Here is a 24,323-nt window from a genome sequence, read left to right on the forward strand (position 1 = left end):
AGCTGGAAAATGAATGGATGCCCATCAATTGGAGAATGGTTGAGTAAATTGTGGTATATGAACGTTATGGAATATTATTGTTCTATAAGAAATGACCAGCAGGATGAATACAGAGAGGATTGGTGAGACTTACATGAACTGATGCTAAGTGAAATGAGCAGAACCAGGAGATCATTATATACCTCAACAACGATACTATATGAGGATGTATTCTGATGGAAGTGAATTTCTTCAACAAAGAGGTCTAACTCAGTTTCAATTGATCAAGGATGGACAGAAGCAGCTACACCCAAAGAAAGTACACTGGGAAAAGAATATAAACTTTTTTGCATTTTTGTTTTTCTTCCCGGGTTATTTATATCTTTTGAATCCAATTCTCTCTGTGCAACAAGAGAACTGTTCGGTTCTGCACACATATATTGTATCTAGGATATACTGTATCCTATTTAACATGTAGAGGACTGCTTGCCATCTGGGGGAGGTGGTGGAGGGAGGGAGGGGAAAAATTGGAATAGAAGTGAGTGCAAGGGATAATGTTGTAAAACAAATTACCTTGGCATGATTTCTGTCAATAAAAAGTTATTAAAAAAAGATTCAAGTTCCAAAATGGAATTTATCATATGAGTCCAGACAAATCATGTAACTTCTTTACCCTCAATTTTCTCCTCTGTTAAATGGTAACAATAGTCACATCATTTTTTTTCAAATAGCTATTATGAGGGGAAAAAACCCTTTGCCAAACCTGAAAGCCCTATTATAAAGGAGAAAAATGAAATTCTGAACTTATCATAAGGAGAGACTTTTAAAATCTGCTTCTAAAACTGATTTTACCCATTCTGGAAAGCAATTTAGAACTATGTTCAAAAAGTTATTATCTAAGTTACTCTTAGCTTGGGTACTTCTAAGAAAGCAAACTGAATCAGTAGGCCACTTTAAAAGTTATTCCATCGTGGTAGAACCTGATAGAATTTATACTTTACTATTCAATATAGAAGAAGTAAGTCTTGGTATTTTCAAACATACCAATAATGTGTACATTAAATAAAGATGAACATGATTGGTTCAAAAACAAGCAAACAAAAAAAATAAAAATGTTGCAGGATACAAAATAAACCCACATAAGTCATCAGCATTCTTTTATATCACTAACGAAGCCCAACAGTCAGAGTTACAAACAGAAATTCCTTTTAAAGTAACTGCGGATAGTATAAAATATTTGGGAATCTATCTGCCAAAGGAAAATCAGAAACTTTATGAGCAAAACTACAAAATACTTTCCACAGAAATAAAATCAGATTTAATCAATTGGAAAAACATTAAATGCTCTTGGATGGGATGATCAAATATAATAAAGATGACAATACTACTTAAACTAATCTATTTATTTAGTGCTATACCAATCAAATTCCCCTTCCCCCAAAAAAAAAAACTATTTTAATGACTTAGAAATGATAACAACAAAGTTCATACGGAAAAAGAAAAGCTCAAGAATTTCAAGGGAACTAATAAAAAAAAATTAAATGAAGGTAGGTTAGCTGTACCTGATCTAAAATTATATTATAAAGCAGTGGTTACCAAAACCATTTGGTATTGGCTAAGAAATAGACTAGTTGATCAGTGGAATATGTTAAGTTCACAGGACAAAATAGTCAATAACTTTAATAATCTAGTGTTTGACATACCCAAAGACCCCAGCTTTTGGGATAATAATTCACTGACAAAAAATGCTGGGAAAATTGGAAACTAGTATGGCATAAAATAGGGATTGATCCACATTTAACACTGTATACCAGGATAAAGTCAAAATGGGTTCATGACTTAGGCATAAAGAATGACATTATAAATAAATTAGAAGAACATATTATAGTTTATCTCTCAGACCTGTGGAGAGGGAAGGAATTTATGACCAAACAAGGTCTAGAGATCATTATTAATCACAAAATATAAAATTTTGATTATATCAGATTGAAAAGTTTTTGTACAAACAAAACTAATCCATACAAGATTAAAAGGGAAGCAATAAACTGGGAAAACATTTTTACAGTCAAAGATTCTCAAAAAGGCCTCATGTCCAAAATTTATAGAGAATTAACTCTGATTTATAAGAAATCAAGCCATTCTCCAATTCATAAATGGTCAAAGGATATGAATGGACAATTCTCAGATGAAGAAATTGAAAGTATTTCTAGCCATATGAAAAGATGCTCCAACTCATTTAATCAGAGAAAAGCAAATTAAGACAACTCTGAGATACCGTTACACACTTGTCAGATTGGCTAGAATGATAGGGAAAGATAATGCAGAATGTTGGAGGAGATGTGGGAAAACTGAGATACTGATACATTATTGGTGGAATTGTGAATACATCCAGCCATTCCGGAGAGCAATTTGGAACTATGCTCAAAAAGCTATCAAGCTGTGCATACCCTTTAATACAGCACTGTTACTACTGGGCTTATATCCCAAAGAAATTGTAAAGAAGAGAAAGGGACCTGTATGTGCAAGAATGTTTGTGGCAGCCCTCTTTGTAGTGGCCCAAAAATGGAAACTGAGTGGATGCCCATAAATTGGAGAATGCTGAATAAATGGTGGTATATGAGTGCTATGAAATATTATTGTTCTATAAGACATGACCAGCAGGATGATTTCAGAAAGGCCTGGAGAGACATACATGAAATGATGCTGAGTGAAATGAGCAGGACCAGGAGATCTTTACATATGTCCACAACAATACTATATGATGATCAATTCTGGTGGACATGGCCCTCTTCAACAATAAGATGAACCAAATAAGTTCCAGTAGAGCAATAATGAATTGAACCAACTACATCCAGCAAAAGAACTCTGGGAAATGAGGATGAATCACTACATAGAATTCCCAATTGCTCTATTTTTGTCTGCCTACATTTTAGATTTCCTTCACAGGTTAATTGTACAATATTTCAATGTCTGATTCTTTTTGTGAAGCAAAATAACTGTATGGACATGTATACATATATTTTATTTAACATGTACTTTAACATATTTAATATGTATTGGTCTATGTGCCATCTGGGGGAGCAATTGGGGGAAGAAGGGGGAAAATTGGAACAAATGGTTTTGCAATTGTCAGTGCTGAAAAGTTACCCATGCATAAATCGTGTAAATAAAAAGCTATAATAAAAAAGAAATATTAATAATATTTTAAAAACAAAATAATATCTTATTATTTCTTCAGTCTGAACTTACTAATGCCATGTTTTTGCACATGTTTTATAACAATGCATAGAAAGCTATAAATTAGAAAAAGGATGTGAATGTTACTGAGCTTCATTCAGGAAAATTATAGATTACAGTGAATTTTCTAATTAATGGTGTTAATTAAGAGAGTTAATAGAGAGTTAAAAGGGGAATAGAACATATTTGACTCAGACTATAGTGACAAAATCCATAGAGTGAGGATTCTCTTGAAACCTCCATTTTGAAGATGCTCCCAACCATCTCTTTGGAATATATAACCATGGCCCTAATCAGGTAATGGCTATTCCCCTTGCAGTACTTTTATGAATTACCATTAGAATATATTGCTCCAAGGAAGGGATTGTCTTTCTTTTTGCTTATATTTATAATCCAGATTAGAAGCATTTTACAAATAGCAAGCATTCCTTGTTAACAAGATAATCACTTGATTATCATACATGAAACTAGCAAAGATCTTAAAACTACTTTATCCAATAGTTCTACAAATATTAGAGTACTGTTGGCTGTGGATGAGATCTTTTCCTCCTCTTCACTCCAGCTAACACTTTTTTTTTTATGCAATTACATACAAAAATTTAAATAAATATCTACTGTATGAAAATATCAATAGTTTATATATATGGAAATAAAATGAAATAGAATCTGCCCTCTAGTAGTTTATATTATGGGGAGAGAGTATAACTCATAGATATATAAGTTTAAAGAGGCAATCTGAGTACTAAAGGCACATCAATAATATGATTTGACTCCTGGGTCTTTGCTAAACACTATGTACTATGAGGTTGCACTCAGATGTATTGTATGATATTTCACAGTTAAGCATTCACTCTACTGTTTATTGCTGCTTTCAAATCCCCCATGTTGATTTGAGCTATGTAGCCAACAATATCTTTATTCTTGCTTCCAATAAAGGTATAAGGGAAGATATCTAACCCTACAGATTTACAGAGCTAGAGGGTAGGGGGGATAATAGGTGTGATGTATTGTTCATAATTTCAGATTATCTCAATATTTATTGAAATTAATTTTTTCCATGAAAAATACTCTTGGAAATATAGAATAGTCTTCTGGGAAGGACAGGAGAAGGGATTCAGGAAAAAGGCAATGTAAACAGAATATTTAAAAATTCAATGAACTGCTTTGTAAACATAATAATATAAATATTAGTGCATTAATCAAACATTTTTCCAAGTATTTGCTAAACCAGCATCATTCTGAGTTCACTTCTAGTTAAGATTAAAAAAAAAAAAAAAAAAAAAAAAAACACTGTGATCCACCATTCATTTTCTTATGGAACTTAAAATCTGGTAGGAAGCAAAGATTCCAACAGAAGTTAAGTCAAATGCACAATTTTCCTTCTTGGGACTAAGCTTCCTTCTCTCTAGCAAGTGAATATAAATAAAGGAGTATGTATTGCTACTATTAATGTTCATTATCATTGGTATCATTAGAAAGATATTTATTTAATTGCCATCAAGCTAGCTTTGGGTCAAGAAAAGTGTGCTCAAGAATTGACTTAAATATACTGGACATCTTACTATGGACAAATCACACCTCTCAGTGAGACAAGAAACTCTACATGACTATAAATTATAGATAAAATCCTTATTTGTATCAATTGAAAGGTTCTTCACAACAAAATCACAAATATTGACCAAAAAATGCTCACATTTCTCAAACAGATTTAAGGAATGTATGCTATTCTCTCTTCCTTTTCATTCCCAAGTTTAAGTATTTAACTCACATTTAAAAGAATATATTCTATGCTTTAAAAAACTGGAATACTTTTTTAGTTCCACTCATACAAGATAATATTTTAAGCTCTTTAAAAAGCACAAAGTAATTCCAAAACCCATTATCTTTTTTATAAAGCTTAATAATTATGCTTATGACTCATACAAATCAACCTTTCAAATATCTTGTCATAAAATAAAGGTCAAGTCAAAAGATGCCTTAATATAAAATTAGTAAAGAATATAACTGGATAATGTTGTACCTTTCATTAGGATTAAGTTGATGATATTCTAAACTTATCATTAAAGCTAATTTCTGATACCATTTTTCCCAGCTGCAGCTACAAATGGATTTTTAGCTCAGACCTCATGTTAAGTACTGAACATCCTTTATAACATGTATAAACCGTTTATGATGCAGTAGTAATTTTAGGCTCAGTGTTCCCTCAACAATCAAAAAGGTAGTCATTGGTGGTTTTATGCAGGGCTATTTAATTACCCTGTTTCAGTAGAAAATGACATGATCCTGAAAAGGGATGACACACAATGTAACTTTAATAATCTGCTCATCAACGATTAGCTTTGTGAATAAATTTCCCTATTAACTGAGAAATTATAGATAGTCATACAGAGCTGTAACAAACTTGATTCTAGAAACCTTTTGGTTAATAGAGAAATATTCTATTTAATGAACATCAATTTTAGGGCCTACTGTCAAATTTTATTTAGATATATAATACTTACTGTATACAAACATGCATATGTAGAATCATTCTAAAAATTAAATTCAAAAGACAATGAAAGTGGTTCATACAGCATTTTTAGTAACACTAAAAAGAACAAAGACAACTTCAAATTTAGTAGGAACTATGTATTCCTACTAAATTTGAAGTTGTCTTTGTTCTTAAAAACAAACCTAAAAAGAAACCTGTAATCTAAAGTGTATTGCTTAATAAAATCATTCAATAAACATTTATAAGAAATCTATACAAAATACCCACTGTATTAGCCTCTTGGATTTAAAATGGAAACATGGAAAGATTCCTTGCTTTTTTGCTTTAAAGAAATTTTCAATGTAGCCAAGGAAGACAAAATTTACTTCCTTTTGTATATTTTAAACTAAATACACAATAATTTAAATGCTTGAATTCCCCTAGGAAAACAAAATAACAGAAACAAATTCAAGTTAAGGTACAGCTTGTAAAGAACATTGGTAGAAACCAGAAATTCTAAGCGTTGGAAAGAAGAAAGAATGCATTGAAGGCATAAGGACATCTTGCCCAAGAAAATACATAGAAGATGCAATACCATGCCTGAGAAACAGTAAAGTCAATTGTCCAACCCATATTTTCCCTTATCTTTCTGTATACATTAACATTTTATAATATTCAAACTTAATACTTATGCTTTTTCCAAGTTTGCAGAATACAACTTTCTTAAAAACACCCTCTGGGTAACAAAGCTTAAGTCTCTATAAATCACTTTCTCATTTTGGCTAGTATCACTTGATCACTCAGTTTTTCTGGGGTACCAGTCATCCAAAAATCTTCATGAGATAAAAAGTGTTCAGCTAGTGCATATATGTGTGTGTATATGTATGTATGTATGTATTTACTACATCATAATGGCTGAAGAAATACTTTAGAGTAGGAGTTCCTTCTCAGGAACAAAATCACAGATATATCTAAACTTCTCCCTACTCCAAAAAACCTCCTATTGCCCAGAGTATCAATCCATTATTCAGCTTATTGACACAAAACTTCCTTACAACTGATGTCAATTTTCCTTTCCAAACGTATTTCCATTTATTCCACTTCAAACATTTCCCTTAAGCCAGGCTCATCTAATATCTCCTTTCCCCAATATTGTCTGTGTGTCTTTTATCTCTTGTTGTTCTCATAATACAATGTCTGTCCATCTATTCATGCACTCCTCTAATCAAGTTTTCCTGTCTCTCACCCCCAGGCAACATTGTGTCATATAAATGATATTAAGCTCTTAAGGACCATATCAGTGCTACTGTACTTGGTCAACTAGCAACAGGAGAAGGCAAAAAGGCTTTGAGTAAGGATATGGTTACATAATGTGAATGTTTACAATACTTGCCTGGTTTAAAGTAGAGACAGTTATCTCCATAGTTCTGACTTCCAGCTGAAAAATTTCTGGTTCCCACATACTTTCACTACTACTTGTAAAGGTTTATTAATGCAAAAATCAGTTTAATGCACTATTTTGTTGTTGTTGTTGTTATTGTTGTTTTCCCAGAGAAATGTTTTTCTGTGACTCTATCACTTTCATTGCCTTCTGCTATAACATTTATTTTTATCTTTGTTTTATTTTTATTATAGCTTTTTATTTACAACATATATAGATAGGTAATTTTTCAGCATTGACAGCTGCAAATACTTTTGTTCCAACTTTTTCCTCCTTCCCCCCCCCCTTTCCCCCAGATGGCAGGTTGATCAATACATGTTAAATATGTTAAAGTATAAGTTAAATACAATATATGTATACATGCCCAGTTATTTTGCTGTACAAAAAGAGTTGGACTTTGAAATAGTGTACAATTAGCTTGTGAAGGAAATAAAAAAATGCAGGCAGACAAAAATAGAGCAATTGGAAAATCTATGTAGTGGTTCATAGTCATCTCCTAGAGTCCTTTCTCTGGGTGTAGCTAGTTCAGTTCATTACTGCTGTATTGGAACTGATTTGGTTCATTTCATTGTTGAATAGGGTACCATCCATCAGAATTGATCATCATATAGTATTGTTGTTTAAGTATATGATGATCTTCTGGTCCTGCTCATTTCACTCAGCATTAGTTCATGTAAGTTTCTCCAGGCCTTTCTGAAATCATCCTGTTAGTCATTTCTTACAAAACAATAATATTCCATAATATTCATATACCACAATTTATTCAGCCATTCTCCAATTGATGGGCATCCACTCAGTTTCCAGTTTCTGGCCACTACAAAGAGGACTGCCACAAACATTCTTGCACATACAGGTCCCTTTCCCTTCTTTAGTCTCTTTGGAATATAAGCCCGGTGAAACATTGCTGTATCAAAGGGTATACACAGTTTGATAGCTTTTTGAGCATAGTTCCAAATTGCTCTCCAGAATGGCTGGATGTATTCACAATTCCACCAACAATGTATCAGTATCCCAGTTTTCCCACATCTCCTCCAACATTCCACATTATCTTTCCCTGCCATTCTAGCCAATCTGATAAGTGTGTAGTGGTATCTCAGAGTTGTCTTAATTTTCATTTCTCTGATTAATAATGACTTGGAGCATCTTTTCATATAGCTAGAAATAGTTTCAATTTCTTCATCTGAGAATTGTCTGTTCATATCCTTTGACCATTTATCAATTGGAGAATGGCTTGATTTCTTATAAATAAGAGTCAATTCTCTATAAATTTTGGAAATGAGGCCTTTATGAGAACCTTTGACTGTAAAAATGTTTTCCCAGTTAATTGCTTCCCTTCTAATCTTGTCTGCATTAGTTTTGTTTGTACATAAAATTTTCAATTTGATATAATCAAATTTTTCTATTTTGTGATCAATAATGATCTCTAGTTCTTCTTTGCCCATAAATCCCTTCCTCTTCCACAGGTCTGAGAGGTCAACTATCCTATGCTCTTCCAATTTATTTGTAATCTCATTCTTTATGCCTAGGTCATGAACTCATTTTGACCTTATCTTGGTGTATGGTGTTAGATGTGGGTCAATGCCTAGTTTCTCCCATACTAATTTCCAATTTTCCCAGCAATTTTTGTCAAAAATGAGTTCTTATCCCAAAATCTAGGTCTTTTGTTTTGTCAAACACTAGATTATTAAAGTTATTGGCTGTTTTGTTTTATGAACCTAATCTATTCCACTGATCAACTAGTCTATTGCTTAGCCAATACCAAATGGTTTTGGTAACCACAGCTTTATAATATTATTTTAGATCTGGGACAGCTAGGCCACTTTCTTTTTTTTTTTTCATTTATTCCTTTGAAATTCTTGATCTCTTGTTTTTCCATATGAACTTTGTTATTTTTTCTAGGTCATTAAAATAGTTTTTTTGGGAGTCTGATTGATATGCTATAACAGATTATTGATGAGCACATACATCCTAGTCATTTGGACTGTGCAGACATTAAAATATTCCCCTACCTTTTCCAACCAAAACAATTGGTAAGGTTTTGCCTTTAACACTTGGGGGACTCCATAGATTTTGTAGAAGAGAAGGACCTTTGCATGTGAAAGAACTTGAACTCATTAACTAGGAAAGACAGAAAGAGGGCAATGGGATATCTAATATTTTTTGTAAAGGAGAATTAGTAAAAAATGTGTTTACATTACATCATTGCTTTGAGAGAGATTGATTTATGTTATAATTACTTAGAATTGGAGAAATTTCTTTTTGTGCTGATCTTTTGAAATATAATTAAGAGTTATCATAGATGTCTTATTCTTTTCTTATATGGTTATAATTAAGAATTATTTAGAATTTAGAGATCCAATCCTTAATTTGTGCAATTTTACTCAGTTAAAATTGTATTTGTATGTCCATATGATTTTTACAATTCATTAAATTCCTCTTCTTTCTGAATTGCATTTGTTAAGTAAAATTTTAGCTTTGCATCCTATTCCTATCTAAAAATCCTCCAAGGTTGGTAGCAGGAAAGAAGACAATTATACTTTCAAATCTCTTCTGAAAACAATGCCACTAAGAAAGATGGTGAATAGAAGATAATATCTGGATAAGATTCATAAGAGAATACTGCTTCTTTTTTTTTTTAAGCACATTCGTAGATACTCAGTCTAATTATCCTGCATGATATGATATAATAAATATCATGCAAGAATTGGAATAAGAATCCCTGAGTTTGAATCCCACTTAAATATTTAATCATAGTATATTTTAATGAAGCCATTTCAACTCTTTGTATCTCATTTTCCTCATGTACAAAATGGAAAGTGTTAGAAATATTTAATTTGTTTTCAGGAATTATAATTTAAGATCTTAACTCTGTAAATGTGAATTACTTTATATGATCTTCTGTAGAGGACTTAAACTCTGAATAGGTGTACTAGAATCTGAGAATGCAGAGGACTTAAAGCTAATTACCTATTTGATGTGAGACAATGGCTTTATTAGCATATGTTTGGATCATGGTTCTCTCTCCTCACTTTTGGTGATTGCTGAATGTTTGGTAGTAAGATAATCATAGGCAAAGAGTGGAGGATGGAGGGAGAGAAGGGAGAGTCATTTGGTGGCAGGATGAGGAGGAGAGAGGCTGGAGACTCCAGACTCCAGAATACAGAAGATATCTTTAGCAAGCCTCATGGCAGCTTGGCTGCCTCCTTCACTTCTCCCTCTAATGACCAAGGACTTTTATTTGTCCTGACTCTGGCTGACCCTGAAGCCCTTTAGGGAGCGAACCTGTACTCTACAATCTTTGAATTAGATATTTCATAAGTTATGCTTTTCTATTTTTATAACATTGAATCTCATGAAATTTTTTATTAGTTGTAGTCTAGTCTTTGGCAATAGCTTCTTAACATCTCTTGCTTCCCTTTTCTCCTGCAATAATCTGTCAGTATACTTTTGCTTATTTGATCTCCCTACTTGAAGTTTTTGGAAGATTCACATATATAAAGTCAACTTCTCAACCTGATTTTTAAAGGTGTCTTCAAATGTTCAATAACTTAACTTTTCTTCTTATCCAGTATGCCTCTCTTTCACCCATCCTATTAATTATGTGATCTATGATCTAGGCATACATGGACTACTTAAACTCTTCCCTATATATTTTGTTTCCCCAGTTCTTTGTACACAGGCTTTCCTATATATGAAACTTTTTTCCATCCACTGACCCTTTCTTATATGAACAAGTGAGTGAAAAACAAAAACAAAAACAAAAACAGAAATTTAGTAAAATGCACCTGGCCCTGAGATAATCACTTTGGAAACAAAACTAAATAATGAATTTATTCCTCTCCTCTAGGGGCATAAATTCTTCCTTTCTTAAAGATGGAAATTCAATTCTATTAATCTCTCTCTAGCTCTCATTCTCTCTCTCTTTCTCTCTCTCTCTCTCTCTTTCTTTCTGTTTCTCTCTCTCTCTCTCTCTCTCTCTCTCTCTCTCTCTCTCTCTCTCTGTTTCTCTCTCTCATGACAGAAAACAGGAATCTGGCTACAAAAAATTCTAATGAAGTGTGTTTTAATTTTTTTATTTCTCTTAGGATACAAAAGAGTTAGAAAGCTGTGGGTCAGAATGCAAACAGTGAATGATTATGAAATAGCATGGTATTAGCTGAGGTAAATATTTGAGATGAGTTTGCACTCATTCTCTGTTCAATCAAGGTTAGTCCCAAAATGGAGGTCTAAGTTGAATGGAATAACTCAAGCATGGAAGAGACATGATTCTCTGTCTGGATAGGGATATCACTGGTGGAAAGAAAAAGGATTCTAGATAAAGTGTACAACATAATGTCCAATGGTGTGTAGAGTAGAAAAACCTTGGCCCTTTCACTTTATACCTTCTTAATGTGGAAATAGACCAAATGTGTCTCTTTTTTCCTTATATCTTCTCTGATCCTTGAATCAAAATTGATATTTATTTCCTTCTTGAGATCTTAAATATTCTTTATATCTCACTTTGAAAGCCATTTCTATTTTTTATGATGTGTTAAACACTAGTTTTTAAGCTCTGTGAGATTGCATTTTATTTAAATATCATTTTTTCAATAAATAAAAAAGTACACAGATTTAGTAGATTTTTTAAATTATTACTTTTTTTTTCATAGTTTGAGTTCTACCATAAACCCACTGGGTCTTTGAAAGATATTTCTGGTCCAAGACAAACTCTGGTCAGCTTCTATTTAAAATAGGTCAAATCCTCTAATCCTAAAAATTGAATCAGAATAACCAGTTGCTATAAGAATTCTTACAAGATGCTAAGTAACTGGAATTGATAGAGACAATAATTATGTATTTAGTATTTAATAGAGTTCACACTTTTAAGAGAGCATATATAAAGAGAAGTCCATAAGCCCACTCTCTCAGAGGTAGAGTCAGATTAATTCCAACTTCTACTTGGCTAGGGACTTTGGGGGATTCAGAGCCAGGATTTAGTCAAAAAGATTCACAAGTCAAGGAGATTCATGAATCCAGGCGATTCACAAGTCAGAAGCCCATAAGCTCACTCTTGGAGGCAGAGGCAGATTTTCTTAGGATTCTTACAAAATGATGTCAGTTGTCTAATTTTAGCATAGTGCTTAGCAGTTCTCTAGTTTAGAGTTCACACCTTTCACATCTTTAAGAGTTCACACATTAGTTCATACATTAGTGTTTGAGATTCACAAGTTCATTGGAGGAGATTCACAAGTTAGGAACCCACAATCCCACTCTCTTGGAGGAGGAGTCAACTTTTGAGTTCACACCCTAAAAGAACATATAAAAGGACAAGCACAAGAGACTTTTGAGAGAATGAGGAAGCAGGAGTCAGTTAGGCAGAACGAAAGATTTGGACAGAGCTAGAGGCTGAAGCTGGCAGAGACAAAGCACAAGCTACAAGAGCTATTGGAACAAAGGAGGGAGTTAGGCCTCTAAGAAAGCTAACTGGGCTATTGTGGAAGAGACAATAAAAGGCCTAAACTTTAACAGCTGGCTGCATTTGAGGTGATTATTATACTGAACTGAAAAGAAGGCTGCCTCCAGAAGCACCCCAAGAAATCCGCTCCCAGAGAACAATCATATTTTAGAAAAGAAGAACACTAAATTTTGGCATCTGAACATGGGACTGACAGGACCCTGATCTCAGTGGAAAGCCTCCAATCCTGATTTCAGTGGAAAAGCTTCTGATCCTGATTTGGAAAAGTCTTCTCAACCCCAAAATTAGGATGAGTACAACAAAGAAACTTTGTTAAAGAGCTAAAGTAGAATTTCAGCTGAAATGGGACAGATGTTTAGAAAACAGCCTTCTGTTTCTCTTCAAGGAAAATGTGTAGAGAGCATCATGAGACTTATAAAAAGCCAAGATTTGATTATAATTTGGGAGCAGATCACTGAACTATCTCTCTCCTTGGTTCCAAGAGCTCTTCTTGCTAGCTTCCAGCTTTAGCCTCTAGCTCCCTCTGAATTTCCAGTCAGCACAAAGGTGGAATATGGAATGAATCTGACTCCACCTCCAAGAGTGGGCTTATGGGTCTCCCTGTCTTGTGAATCTCCTGGACTCCATCCAAATTGAAGCTCCTATGCTCTCTTAAAGATGTGAAACTCTAATAAGTACTAAGTTCATTAGTGAACTAGAGAACTGTTAAATACCATGCTAAATTAGATAATTATTTTCTCCATCAATTCCAGTGACCTAGCACCTTATGAGAATTCTAACAAGTTGCCACATTAGCATTAGCACAAAACAAAACATATTCCATTAAGTATAATAACAACATAAATGATAAAAGATTTCTCATATGTGGAAATATTTACCTTCCTTCAATTGTCCAAATCTATTATCATAGATGACACACATATTGCAGAAGAAATGTGTAAAATAGTATACAAATTATGAACAGCAATGGCTAAGGAATTTTGTGCTTCTGTTTAGAATACCTGTTTTCAATATTGCTTTTTGTTGTTTCTTGTAAAACCCAATCATGACTAGATGTAGGCTAGTGGTATCATGTACTTGGCTTTTCTATTCATCAAAATCCTGCGCTTTGCTTATATACTGCTCCTTGTAACTTTCTAGTGTTCTTCTAAATTGTAGCTTATACATAATCTGTTTCCCAAAGAAGAGGATCAACTGTTTTTATTTCTAAATGCAAAGATCTTTTTTTGTTTTGTTTTGTTTTTGCTTTTGTTTTTTTTTTTTTCAGCTGCTTTGTGAATTAGACCCACAGTGAACCAAACTAACCAGCCAGCAAAAGAAAAAAAAAAAAAAAAAAAGAATGGCTGATAAAATACTATTATCTTTTTCCAGGGATATCAATCATTAAAATAAGTCTACTATTTGGATTTGATTGAGTTTGGTCCTTTAAATATCCATTTTCTCCATTGTTCATTAACTCAGGACTGATAAAATCAACTCAAGACCTTCACCAAATAATCAAGATAGTGAAATTTGTAACATTTTTTTCTCCTTACATGGTGTCAACTTCATGTTGTCAGTTTTCTTAAGATGAGAAAGAAATGAAATTTAAGGAGCAACAACAACAAAAAAGTAATATCATTCTTTGATAGAAGGGGGAGAATCATTATACTTGGAAAAAGAAGATTGGAATGCTTAGTTCAGCTCATTGAAACTGTGTGATATTGGGAAAGACATTTCTACTTTGGTCTTTATTCCTTATTCATCTCATTTATAAATTAGAAGTTGGACTACATATATTTAAAGGTCTCTTATAGCTTTAACATTTTATATTCTAATATTCATAGGGGTGAGCAACGATTCTACCTTCAATGATAATAAATCATCTTTCACCAGAAGTTTAAGTTTCTGAGGGATTTCACCACAGTAATCCCCTAAATTATAATCATCTTCATGTAACAGATGAGGAAATTAAGTCTCAGAGAGGATTAATGACCTTCCTAATGTCAAATTGCCAGTAGGTGGCTAATTGTTTGATTGGTGATAAGAAGAGTGATATGCTTTCCATCTTTTCCTGCTGTGCGTGTCCCCTGAGGGAAGCCAGCAAGGGACAGCCAGCTTCCATTTGTTGATGTAAAACTTCATATTCTGTGGTAGCTGTTTGGTCTATAACCATAGGTGAAAAGAAGAACAAGATCTTTCTCTAACCACTGACATTCCATTTACGGCTGCATATATCCCCAGATGGAAATTGTGAGAGGCCTGGCAATGCAACAGAGAAAGATAACATTAACCTCCTTCTGTGCCTGCTTGACTAATTTATTCTACCTGGCTCAATTTGTTTTTCCCCTCTTCAACATCTCTTATATTAAGTAGTATATATATATATATAATATATATATATATATATATATATATATATTATATATATATATATATATATATATATATATAATCTTCCTGAAATGCTATATTAGATAAATTCGTAGACATACCCATTTCATGACATTTTATTTAGAAAGATTACTCCTTTGCAAGGCAAACCTCTCTATCTGCATCAGCAATCCCATTCCATCCTACCTTTCCAAGATATTATCCCTCTCCAATTCCAGTCCATTACTTATTTTCAATTTTTCCCTGTCAACTAGATCCATCTTTACTGCCTTCACAAAATATCATGTTTCCTTCATCCTCAAAAACCTTTATTTTATTATTTGATATAAGGTAACTATCATCCTATATCTCTTTGGTATTTTGGGTCTAAACTTTTTGAGAAAGTCATCTATAATTAGTGACCATTTGCTTTATTGCCATTCTCTCTTTAATTCTTTATAACACAAATTCTGACCTTATTATTAAAATGAATTGTTCTCTCCAAAGTCAGCAATGATTTTTGTGATGATATTTTATTTTTGTCAAATATACATAAAAAGCAGAGTCAAGATGGTGAAGAGGAGTGGACACACATTTCTTTCTGACCTTCTCTTACAACTCTCAGACTAATTAGCAAATTCAGCCTCTGAATTAATTCTGGACTGGCAGAATCCATGAATATTGGGAGTGCAACAAATCACCAGCAGAAGATAATAATTTTGAAGATTGCAAGAAAAGGTCTGTTTCAACCAGAAATTCAGGGAGGCAGACCAAGTACAAACTTGTACAGACTAGTTCAGACAGGACAGAGTCCCTGGGGCAATGTAGACTCCATGTAGTGAGAATCTACTAGGAAGAATCTATAGAAGTATTGACTACTCTGCCCTGATTGCAAGCCAGTAGATTAGCAGAGAAATTAGAAAACAGGAATTACTAACACAAAAAAATAAATAGTAACCCCCTAAATAGCAGAATCTCATAGGACCTGGCCATACTCACCAAGCACTATGAATGAGTAAACACAGGCTCAATGCAGCCACTTTAGCTTGTAAAGATAGCTTGGAAAACCTCCCCTCCCCTAAAAGAAGATTTAAACTTTTTTTTTAATTAGTAAAAAAAAAAAAAAGAAAGAAAGAGAACTCTGACAATAGACAGTTTTCATGGTGAAAGAGAAGAACGGATTTCAAACCCTGAGGAGACTAAAAACATATCATCTTCAGATAGATCCTCAAAAGATGATGTAACCTTGTCCCCATCTCACAAGACTCTAGTAGAAGAAAATTAAAAGAATTGTAAAAGAGAGCTAGAATGAAAATGGAGAAAGGAAATTAAAACTTTGCAAGAGGGTTTGGAAAAGGCATAAAATGCATTAAAAGATAGATTTTTTTAAATGAAAAAAAGAAAACAACTCCCAGATAAACAGAATTTTTGAAAAAGAAAAAGAAAATAACTCCTTAAAAAACAGAATATGTGATGTATTGGTCTACCTGCCATCTGGGGGAGGAAGTGGGGAGAAGAAGGGGAAAAATTGGAACAAAAGGTTTTGCAAATGTCAATGCTGAAAAATTACTCATGCATATATCTTGTAAATAAAAAGCTGTAATAAAAAATGTAAAAAAAAAAAAAAAAAAAAACAGAATATGTGAAATGGAAAAAAATCCAAAAAACAAATCAATACATTAAAAAATTCAATTGGACAAATATAAAAAGAAGTTTAAAAAAGTAAATGAAGAAAATAATTCAATAAAATTCAAAATTGAACAAATGCAAATGAATGACTCAATGAGGCAAAAATAATTATTGGAGCAAAACCAAAAAAATGAAAAAAATAGAAAAAATATAAATTGGAAAAACAATGGACCTGAAAGTAAATATAGAAGAGACAATCTAAGAATTATTGGACTCCCTGAAGTACATATGAAAAAAAGAACCTAGACCATATTTTTTCAAGAAATCATCAAAGAGAAAGACCTGGATATCATAGAATAAGAAGGTAAAATGGCCATTGAAAGAATTCACTAAACACCTTCAGAAAGAGAACCCAAAATGAAAACCCCAAGGAATATTGTGGCTGAATTTTAGAACTATCAGACCAAGGAAAACATATTACAAGCAGCCAGAAAGAAATAATTGAAGTACTGAGGAGCCAAAATAAGGATTACTCAAGATCTAGCAGCTGTCAGATTAAAAAATCAAAAGGCCTGGAATTTGTTATTCTGAAAGTTGGAATGCAGCCAAGAATAAATTACCCTGTTAAACTGAACATTTTCTTTCAGGGAAGAAGATGACCATTCAACGAAATTGAGGAAATGCATGTATTTTTTATGAAAAGACCACAGCTAAACAAAAAACTTAACCTCCAACTATAGAACTAAAGATAAGGATTAAAAGATAAAAATGAAAAATATATATAGAGAGAGAACTGCATTTCTGTTATGGGTATACATAGAAAGTACATATATGATCTCATTTTACTGTAATAATAAAAAAAGAAACTAGAAGTAGAAAGGGGATTGTAACTGAAAAAGGGGGCAAGTGGAGGTAAAATGAGGGAAATTACATCACAGGAAGAGGCAAAGAAAATTTATTATATTTGTGGGAAAGAAGGGAGGGTGATGAATATTGTGTGAATCTTACTCTCATCAGATTTGGCTCTAAGAAAATAACTCCTTAAAAAACCAAATATGTGAAATGGAAAAAGAAAATTCCATAGAATAAACAACTCATTTAAAAATTCAATTGGACAAATACAGGAATAAGAAAAAAAGTAAATGAAGAAAATAATTCACTAAAATTCAGAACTGAACAAATTGAAATGGATGTCTCAGTGAGACAACAAAAATCAGTCAAGCAAAGCCAAAAGAAAAATGGAAAAAAAAATAGGAAAAAAAAGCATCTAAAATACCTAATTCAAAAAACAACTGACTTAGGAAATAGATCTAGAAGAAACAATCTAAAAATCATTGGACTCCCTGAAAATGATGATTAAAAAAAAAAAAACAAAAACAACTATATATTATTTTTCAGGAAATCATCAAAGAAAACTACCCAAATGTCATAGAATCAGAAGGTGAAATAACTTTTGAAAGAATTCACTAAACACCTCTTGAAAGAGATCCCAAAATTAAAACTCCAAGGAATATTGTAGCTAAATTTCAGAACTATTGGACCAAACAAAATATAGCAATTAGGATTACCACAATATGGATTACCCAGAACCTAGCAGCTTCCACTTTCAAGAACTGAAGGACCTTGGATCTGATATTCCAAAAGATGAAGGAACTTGGAATGCAGTCAATAATAAACTATCCTGCTAGACTGAGCATTTTCTTTCATGATAGAAGATGGATATTCAATGAAATAGGTTAATTCAATTTATTTCTAATGAAAAGACCAGAGTTAAACAAAAAAAAAATGATCTCCAAATATAGAATTCAAGTGAAGTGTACAAAGGTAAAAAGAAAAGAACTCTTGAGAACTGTATTTCTGTTATGGGTACATATATACATATAGGTATGTATAATCTGATTTTACTGTTATAATAATAATAAAAAAACTAGAGGTGGGAGGGGAATTTTACCAAAGAAAAGGGGAAAGTGTAGGTAAAATTAGGGAAATTACATCTCAGAAAGAGGCAAAGAAAACCTAATATAATTGAGGGAAAGAAGGGAAGGTGATGAAAATTGTGTGAATCTTATTCTCATCAGATTTGGCTCAAAAAAGAATATTAAACTTATTTGGTTTCACTGAAAAACTTCCCTGAATAGGAGGGGAAAAGTAGGAGGGGAAAGAGGAAAAGGGAAAGGGATAGGTTAAATAGCAGAAAAAAAACTTTGAAAAGTAGGGGAAAAGTATAAAGTGGGAGGGACTCTCAAGGGGGAGGGATGCTTGAGGCAAGTAGTGCTCATAAGTAAAATACTGGGGAAGAAGGAAAGATAAAAAGGAAAGAGAAAAGTATAATCTGTGGATAATAAGGTGGCAGGAAATGCAGAATTTGCAATTTTAACCATAAATATGAATGGGGTGAACTCTCCCATTAAGCAAAATTGGATAGCAAACTGGAATAAATTCCAGAATCCTACAATATGTTGTTTACAAGCAACACATTTAAAGCAGAATGAAACATACGGACTAAAGATAAAAGGCTGGAGCAGAATCTATTATTAGCAGAATCTATTATCTTCAGGTGAAGTAAAAAAAAAAAAAATTAGGAGTAGCCATCCTGATCTCAGATCAAGCAAAAGCAAAAACTGATCTTATTAAAATAATATGGTATCTTGGTAAAGGGTTCCATATATACTGAAGCAACATCAATATGAAATATATATGCATCAAGTGGTGTAGCATCTAAAATCCTAAAAGAGAAGTTAAGAGAATAGAAAGATTAAAGAGAAAGTAAAACTATAATGGTGGGAGATCTCAAACTTTCTCTCTCAGAACTAGATAAATCAAACCATAAAATAAATAAGAAAGAAGTTAAAGAGGTAAATAGAATACTAGAAAAGCTAGGTATGATACCTCTTTGGGGAAAACTTAATGGAGACAGAAGTACATTTTCCTCTTAGCTGTTAATGGAACTTATACAAAAAAAAAGACCAGATCTTAGGACATAAAAATGGAAAATCAAATATAGAAAGGCAGAAATAGTAGCTGCATTTATTTCAGAACACAATGCGATAAAAATTACATTCAATAAAAGGCCAGGGAAAAAGAGACCAAAAAACAACGAAAAACTAAATGATTTTATCTAAGGAATGAATGGGTGAAACAGCAAATCACAGAAAAAATCAATTGAATCCAAGTAAATGACAACAACGAGACAACATACCAAAATTTTTGGGATTCAGCCAAAATGGTAATGAGAGAAAATTTTATAGTTCTAGGTACTTACTTGCGTAAAAGAGAGTAAGAGAAGATCAATGAATTGGATTTGCAATTTAAAAAGATAGGAAAAGAACAAATTAAAAACCCCCAATCAAATACCAAACTTGAAATTCTAAAAATAAAATGAGAGATCAATAACATTAAAAGTAAAAACAAAACAGAACAGAACAAAAACAAACAAACAAATAAAAAATGAATTAATAAAACAAAGAGTAGGGTTTATAAAAAAAAAATAGATAAACCATTAGTTAATTTGATGAAAGAAAAAAATCAAATTTTTCATCTCAAAAATGAAAAAGGAAAACTTTCCATCAATGAAGAAGAAATTAGAGCAAAAATTAGAAGTTACTTTGCCCAATGTTGTGCCAATATATTTGAAAACTTAAGTGAAATGGAGTAACATCTACAAAAATATATATTGCCCAGATTAACAGAAGAGGAAATAAATTATTTAGATAGTCCTATTTTAGGAAAAAAAATAGAACATGTTCTTAATCAACCCCCTAAGAAAAAATACTGAGGACCCAATGGATTTACATGTGATTTCAACCCAATATTTACAGAGCAATGAACTCCAATACTATGTAAACTATTTGAAAAAATAAGGAATGAAGTACTCCTACCAAAATCCTTTTATGACACAAGCATGGTTCTGATACCTAAACTATGTAGGATGAAAACAGTGAAAGAAAATTATAGACCAATCTCCTTAATGAATATTAATCTAAAAACTTTAAATAAAATATTAGAAAAGCAATTACAGAAAATCCTCTGCAGGATAATACACCATGAAGTAAAATTTATACTGGGATTGCAGGGCAGGGTCAATAGTTGGAAACTATTAACACCATTGGCTACATCCATAACCAAATTGACAAAAACCATATGATTATCTCAATAGATGCAGAAAAAGCATTTGATAAAATCAAAAAATTATATATAATGATTATATCAACAACAAAATTAACAAAAATCATATGATTATCTCAGTAGATGAAGAAAAATCATTTGAAAAAATCCAACATCCATTCCTGTTAAAAACATTTGAGAATATAGGGATAAATGGACTTTTCCTTAAAATAATCAGTAGCATCTATTTCAAAACATCAGTAAGAATCATATGTAATAAAGATAAACTGGAACCATTCCCAATAAAATCAGGAGTGAAACAAGGTTGCCCACTATTCAATATTGTAGTAGAAATGCTAGCTTTGACAATAAGAGAAGAAAAAGAGATTAAAGGAATCAGAATAGGTAATAAGGCAACTAAATTCTCATTCTTTGCAAATAATATGATGTTCTACTTAGAGAAACCCAGAGAATGAACTAAAAAACTATTAGAAGGAAGCCACAACTTTAGCAAAGTTTCAGGAAACAACATAAATTCACATAAATCATCAACATTACTAACAAAATCCAATAACAAGAGATACAAAGAGAAATTCCATTTAAAAATAACTATTGATAGAATAAAATATTTGGGAATATATCTAGCAAGAGAGGGTAAGGAACTATATGAGGAAAACTACAAAACACTTTCTTCACAAATAAAGTCAGATTTAAGCAATTGGAAAAATATCAACAGCTCTTGAATAGGTTGAAGGAATATAATAAAGATGGCAATAATACCTGAACCTGTGATGACCGCATATATAAAATCACTTGGAGTCAGGAATTCAGGTTAAGGGAAAAATCTTCAATCTTTATTCTCCATAGAGGTGAAGAAGAATTGCGATAGCAATATGGGCAGTGAAAAAGGATTGCGATAGCAATATGGGCAGCTACGACAGGAAGCCAGCTAGCAGAGGGAGATTGGAGGTGAAGGGTGTTCGTGATAGCAATTGGAGCAGCTGTGACAAGACACAGACAGCAGTCTCTCTTTCTGCTTCCCTTTCCACTCCCCTGCCTCCACCCACCAAAATCGTCATTTCCTATACAACACATCAGGACTTGCACAAAGAGTGGGCGGGGGCCATTCTTCCTCCAAGCTTATATATTAATAGAGTATGGTCCAATTACTATTTAGCCTCACGTGCTTGGGAACTCAGTGCATCAACTTGAGCCTCAGCCCATTACATGAACCTATCCATTTCTTTAGTGCTATTCCAATCAAACTCCCAAGAAATTATTTTACTGATCTAGAAAAAAATAAAAAGAAAATTTATCTGGAAGAAAAAAATACTCAAGAATTTCAAGGGAATTGGTGAAAGAAAAGCAAATGAAGGTGGCTGTACCAGAGAGAAAATTAAATTGTACAACATCAGTCATCAAAACCATTTAGTACTGAATAGAGCAGTTGATCAACGAAATAGGTTAGGTTCAAAGAACAAAATAGTCTATGACTCTATCAATCTAGTATTTAATAAACCCAAATATCCCAGCTTTTGGAATAAGAATTCAGTATTTAACAAAAACTGCTAGAAAAAATTGGAAATTTGTACAGCAGAAACTAGGCATAGACCCACAATTAATACTGTATACCAAGATAAGGTTGAAATAGGTTCAAGATCTAGACATAATGGTATTATAAACAAAATAGAAGAATGTAGGATAGTTTACCTCTCAGATCTGTGGAGGAGGAAGGAATTTTTGACCAAAGAAGAATTAGAGATCATTACTGATCACAAAATAGGTGATTTTGACTATATAAAGTTTAAAAGTTTTTTTTTTTTTTTTTTTTTTTTTGGTAAAAACAAAAGTAATGCAAGATCGAAGGGAACCATTAAACTGGAAATACATTTTTACATTCAGAGTTTCTGATAAAAAGCCTCATTTATACAATATATAGAGAATTTACTCAAATTTATGATAATTTAAGGCTTTCTTCAGTTAATAAATGGTCAAAGGATATGAACAGAAAATTTCCAGATGAAGAAATTGAAAGTATTTCTAGTCATATAAAAAGATTGTCCATATCCTTAATGATCAGAGAAGTGCAAATTAAGACAACTCTGAGATACTACTACACATGTGTCAGATTGGCTAAAATGATAAGAAAAGAAAATGAAGAATCTTAGAGGAGATGGGGAAAAACTCAGACACTGATAAATTGTTGGTGGAACTCTGAATGGATCCAACCATTCTAGAGAACAGTTTAGAATTATGCTCAAAAATGTATCAAACTGTGCATACCCTTTGACACAACAGTGTTTCTACTACTATATGCCAAAGAGATCTTAAAGGAGGGAAAGAGACCCATGTGTGCAAAAATGTATGTGGTAGCATTTTTTTATAGTGGAAAGAAACTGGAAATGGAGTGGATGACCTCCAGTTGGAGAATGGCTGACTAAGTAATGGTGTATCAATGTTATGGAATATTATTGGTCTGCAAGAAACTACCATGAGGCTAGTATCAGAGAAGCTTGGAGAGACTTGCTAAGTGAAGAAGTTGCTATGTGAATTGAGCAGAACCAGCAAATCTTTATACAAGGCAATAAGAAGACTATACGATGATCAATTCTGATGGATGTCACTCTCTTCAACAATGAGATGATTCAAATCAGTTCCACTTGTTCACTGATGGAGAGCCCTTTTTACCCAGATAGAGAACCATGGGAAATAAGGGGGGACCACAGCATAGGATTCTCACTCCCTCTATTGTTGTTTGTTTGCATTTTGTTTTCTTTCTCAATTTTTTTTTTGTTTCTTCTTGATCTGATTTTTCTTATGCAGCAAGATAATTGTATAAATATGTGTACATATCTTAGATTTAAGATATATTTCAACATATTTAACATGTATTGGACTATCTGCCAGCTAGGGAAGGGATTAGGATGAAGATGGGGAAAATTTGGAACAAAAATTTTTGCAGAGGTCAATTTTGAAAAATTACCCATGTACATGTTTTATAAATAAAAATGGAGTCCATTTAAATTGCCCCACATTATATGCCCTAATATCCATACATAACTATAATACACTGTGCATGCACTAACTAGGAATCACGTAAACAACTTATTATTGTATGTCGATGACTCTTTGCCACTTGATATCACAATGCTTTAATTATAACACAGGTTGTCATTGCCTCCTGACTTCTCAGGAAGGTCATGAGCCTTTAGGGGAGATGGGGAGTTTAACCAGACATTGCTAGGAGCTTCCTTCTAGGCTGAAGGATTTTATACCTCACCCAGAGTTCACCCACTATCTGTATCCATTTACAAGTTACCACAAAAATAACTGGTATAAAAATTTGTATGAGCAATTTATTTTTCTTTTTTATGATCTCTTTGGCATAGAGACCCAGTACTAGTATTGCTGGATTAAATGGCATGCAGATTCATAACTCTTTGGGCATGTGCCTCAGTTGTTTTAAGTTAAATATCTCTAATGAATTGTGATGATTTTCTTCTTTTAGAATATAATATATAGATAATTCTCTCTGGGAGAGAGAGCAGGTTTCTTGGGGAGGTTTTCTTGGAGGCAGCCTTAGTATCAGTTCAGATCAATAATTACCCCAAATGCAGCCAGGTGATAAAAGTTCAGATCTTTTATTGTCTCTAATA

The sequence above is a fragment of the Antechinus flavipes genome, chromosome 2, assembly GCF_016432865.1.
Source record: "Antechinus flavipes isolate AdamAnt ecotype Samford, QLD, Australia chromosome 2, AdamAnt_v2, whole genome shotgun sequence".
NCBI lineage: Eukaryota > Metazoa > Chordata > Mammalia > Dasyuromorphia > Dasyuridae > Antechinus > Antechinus flavipes.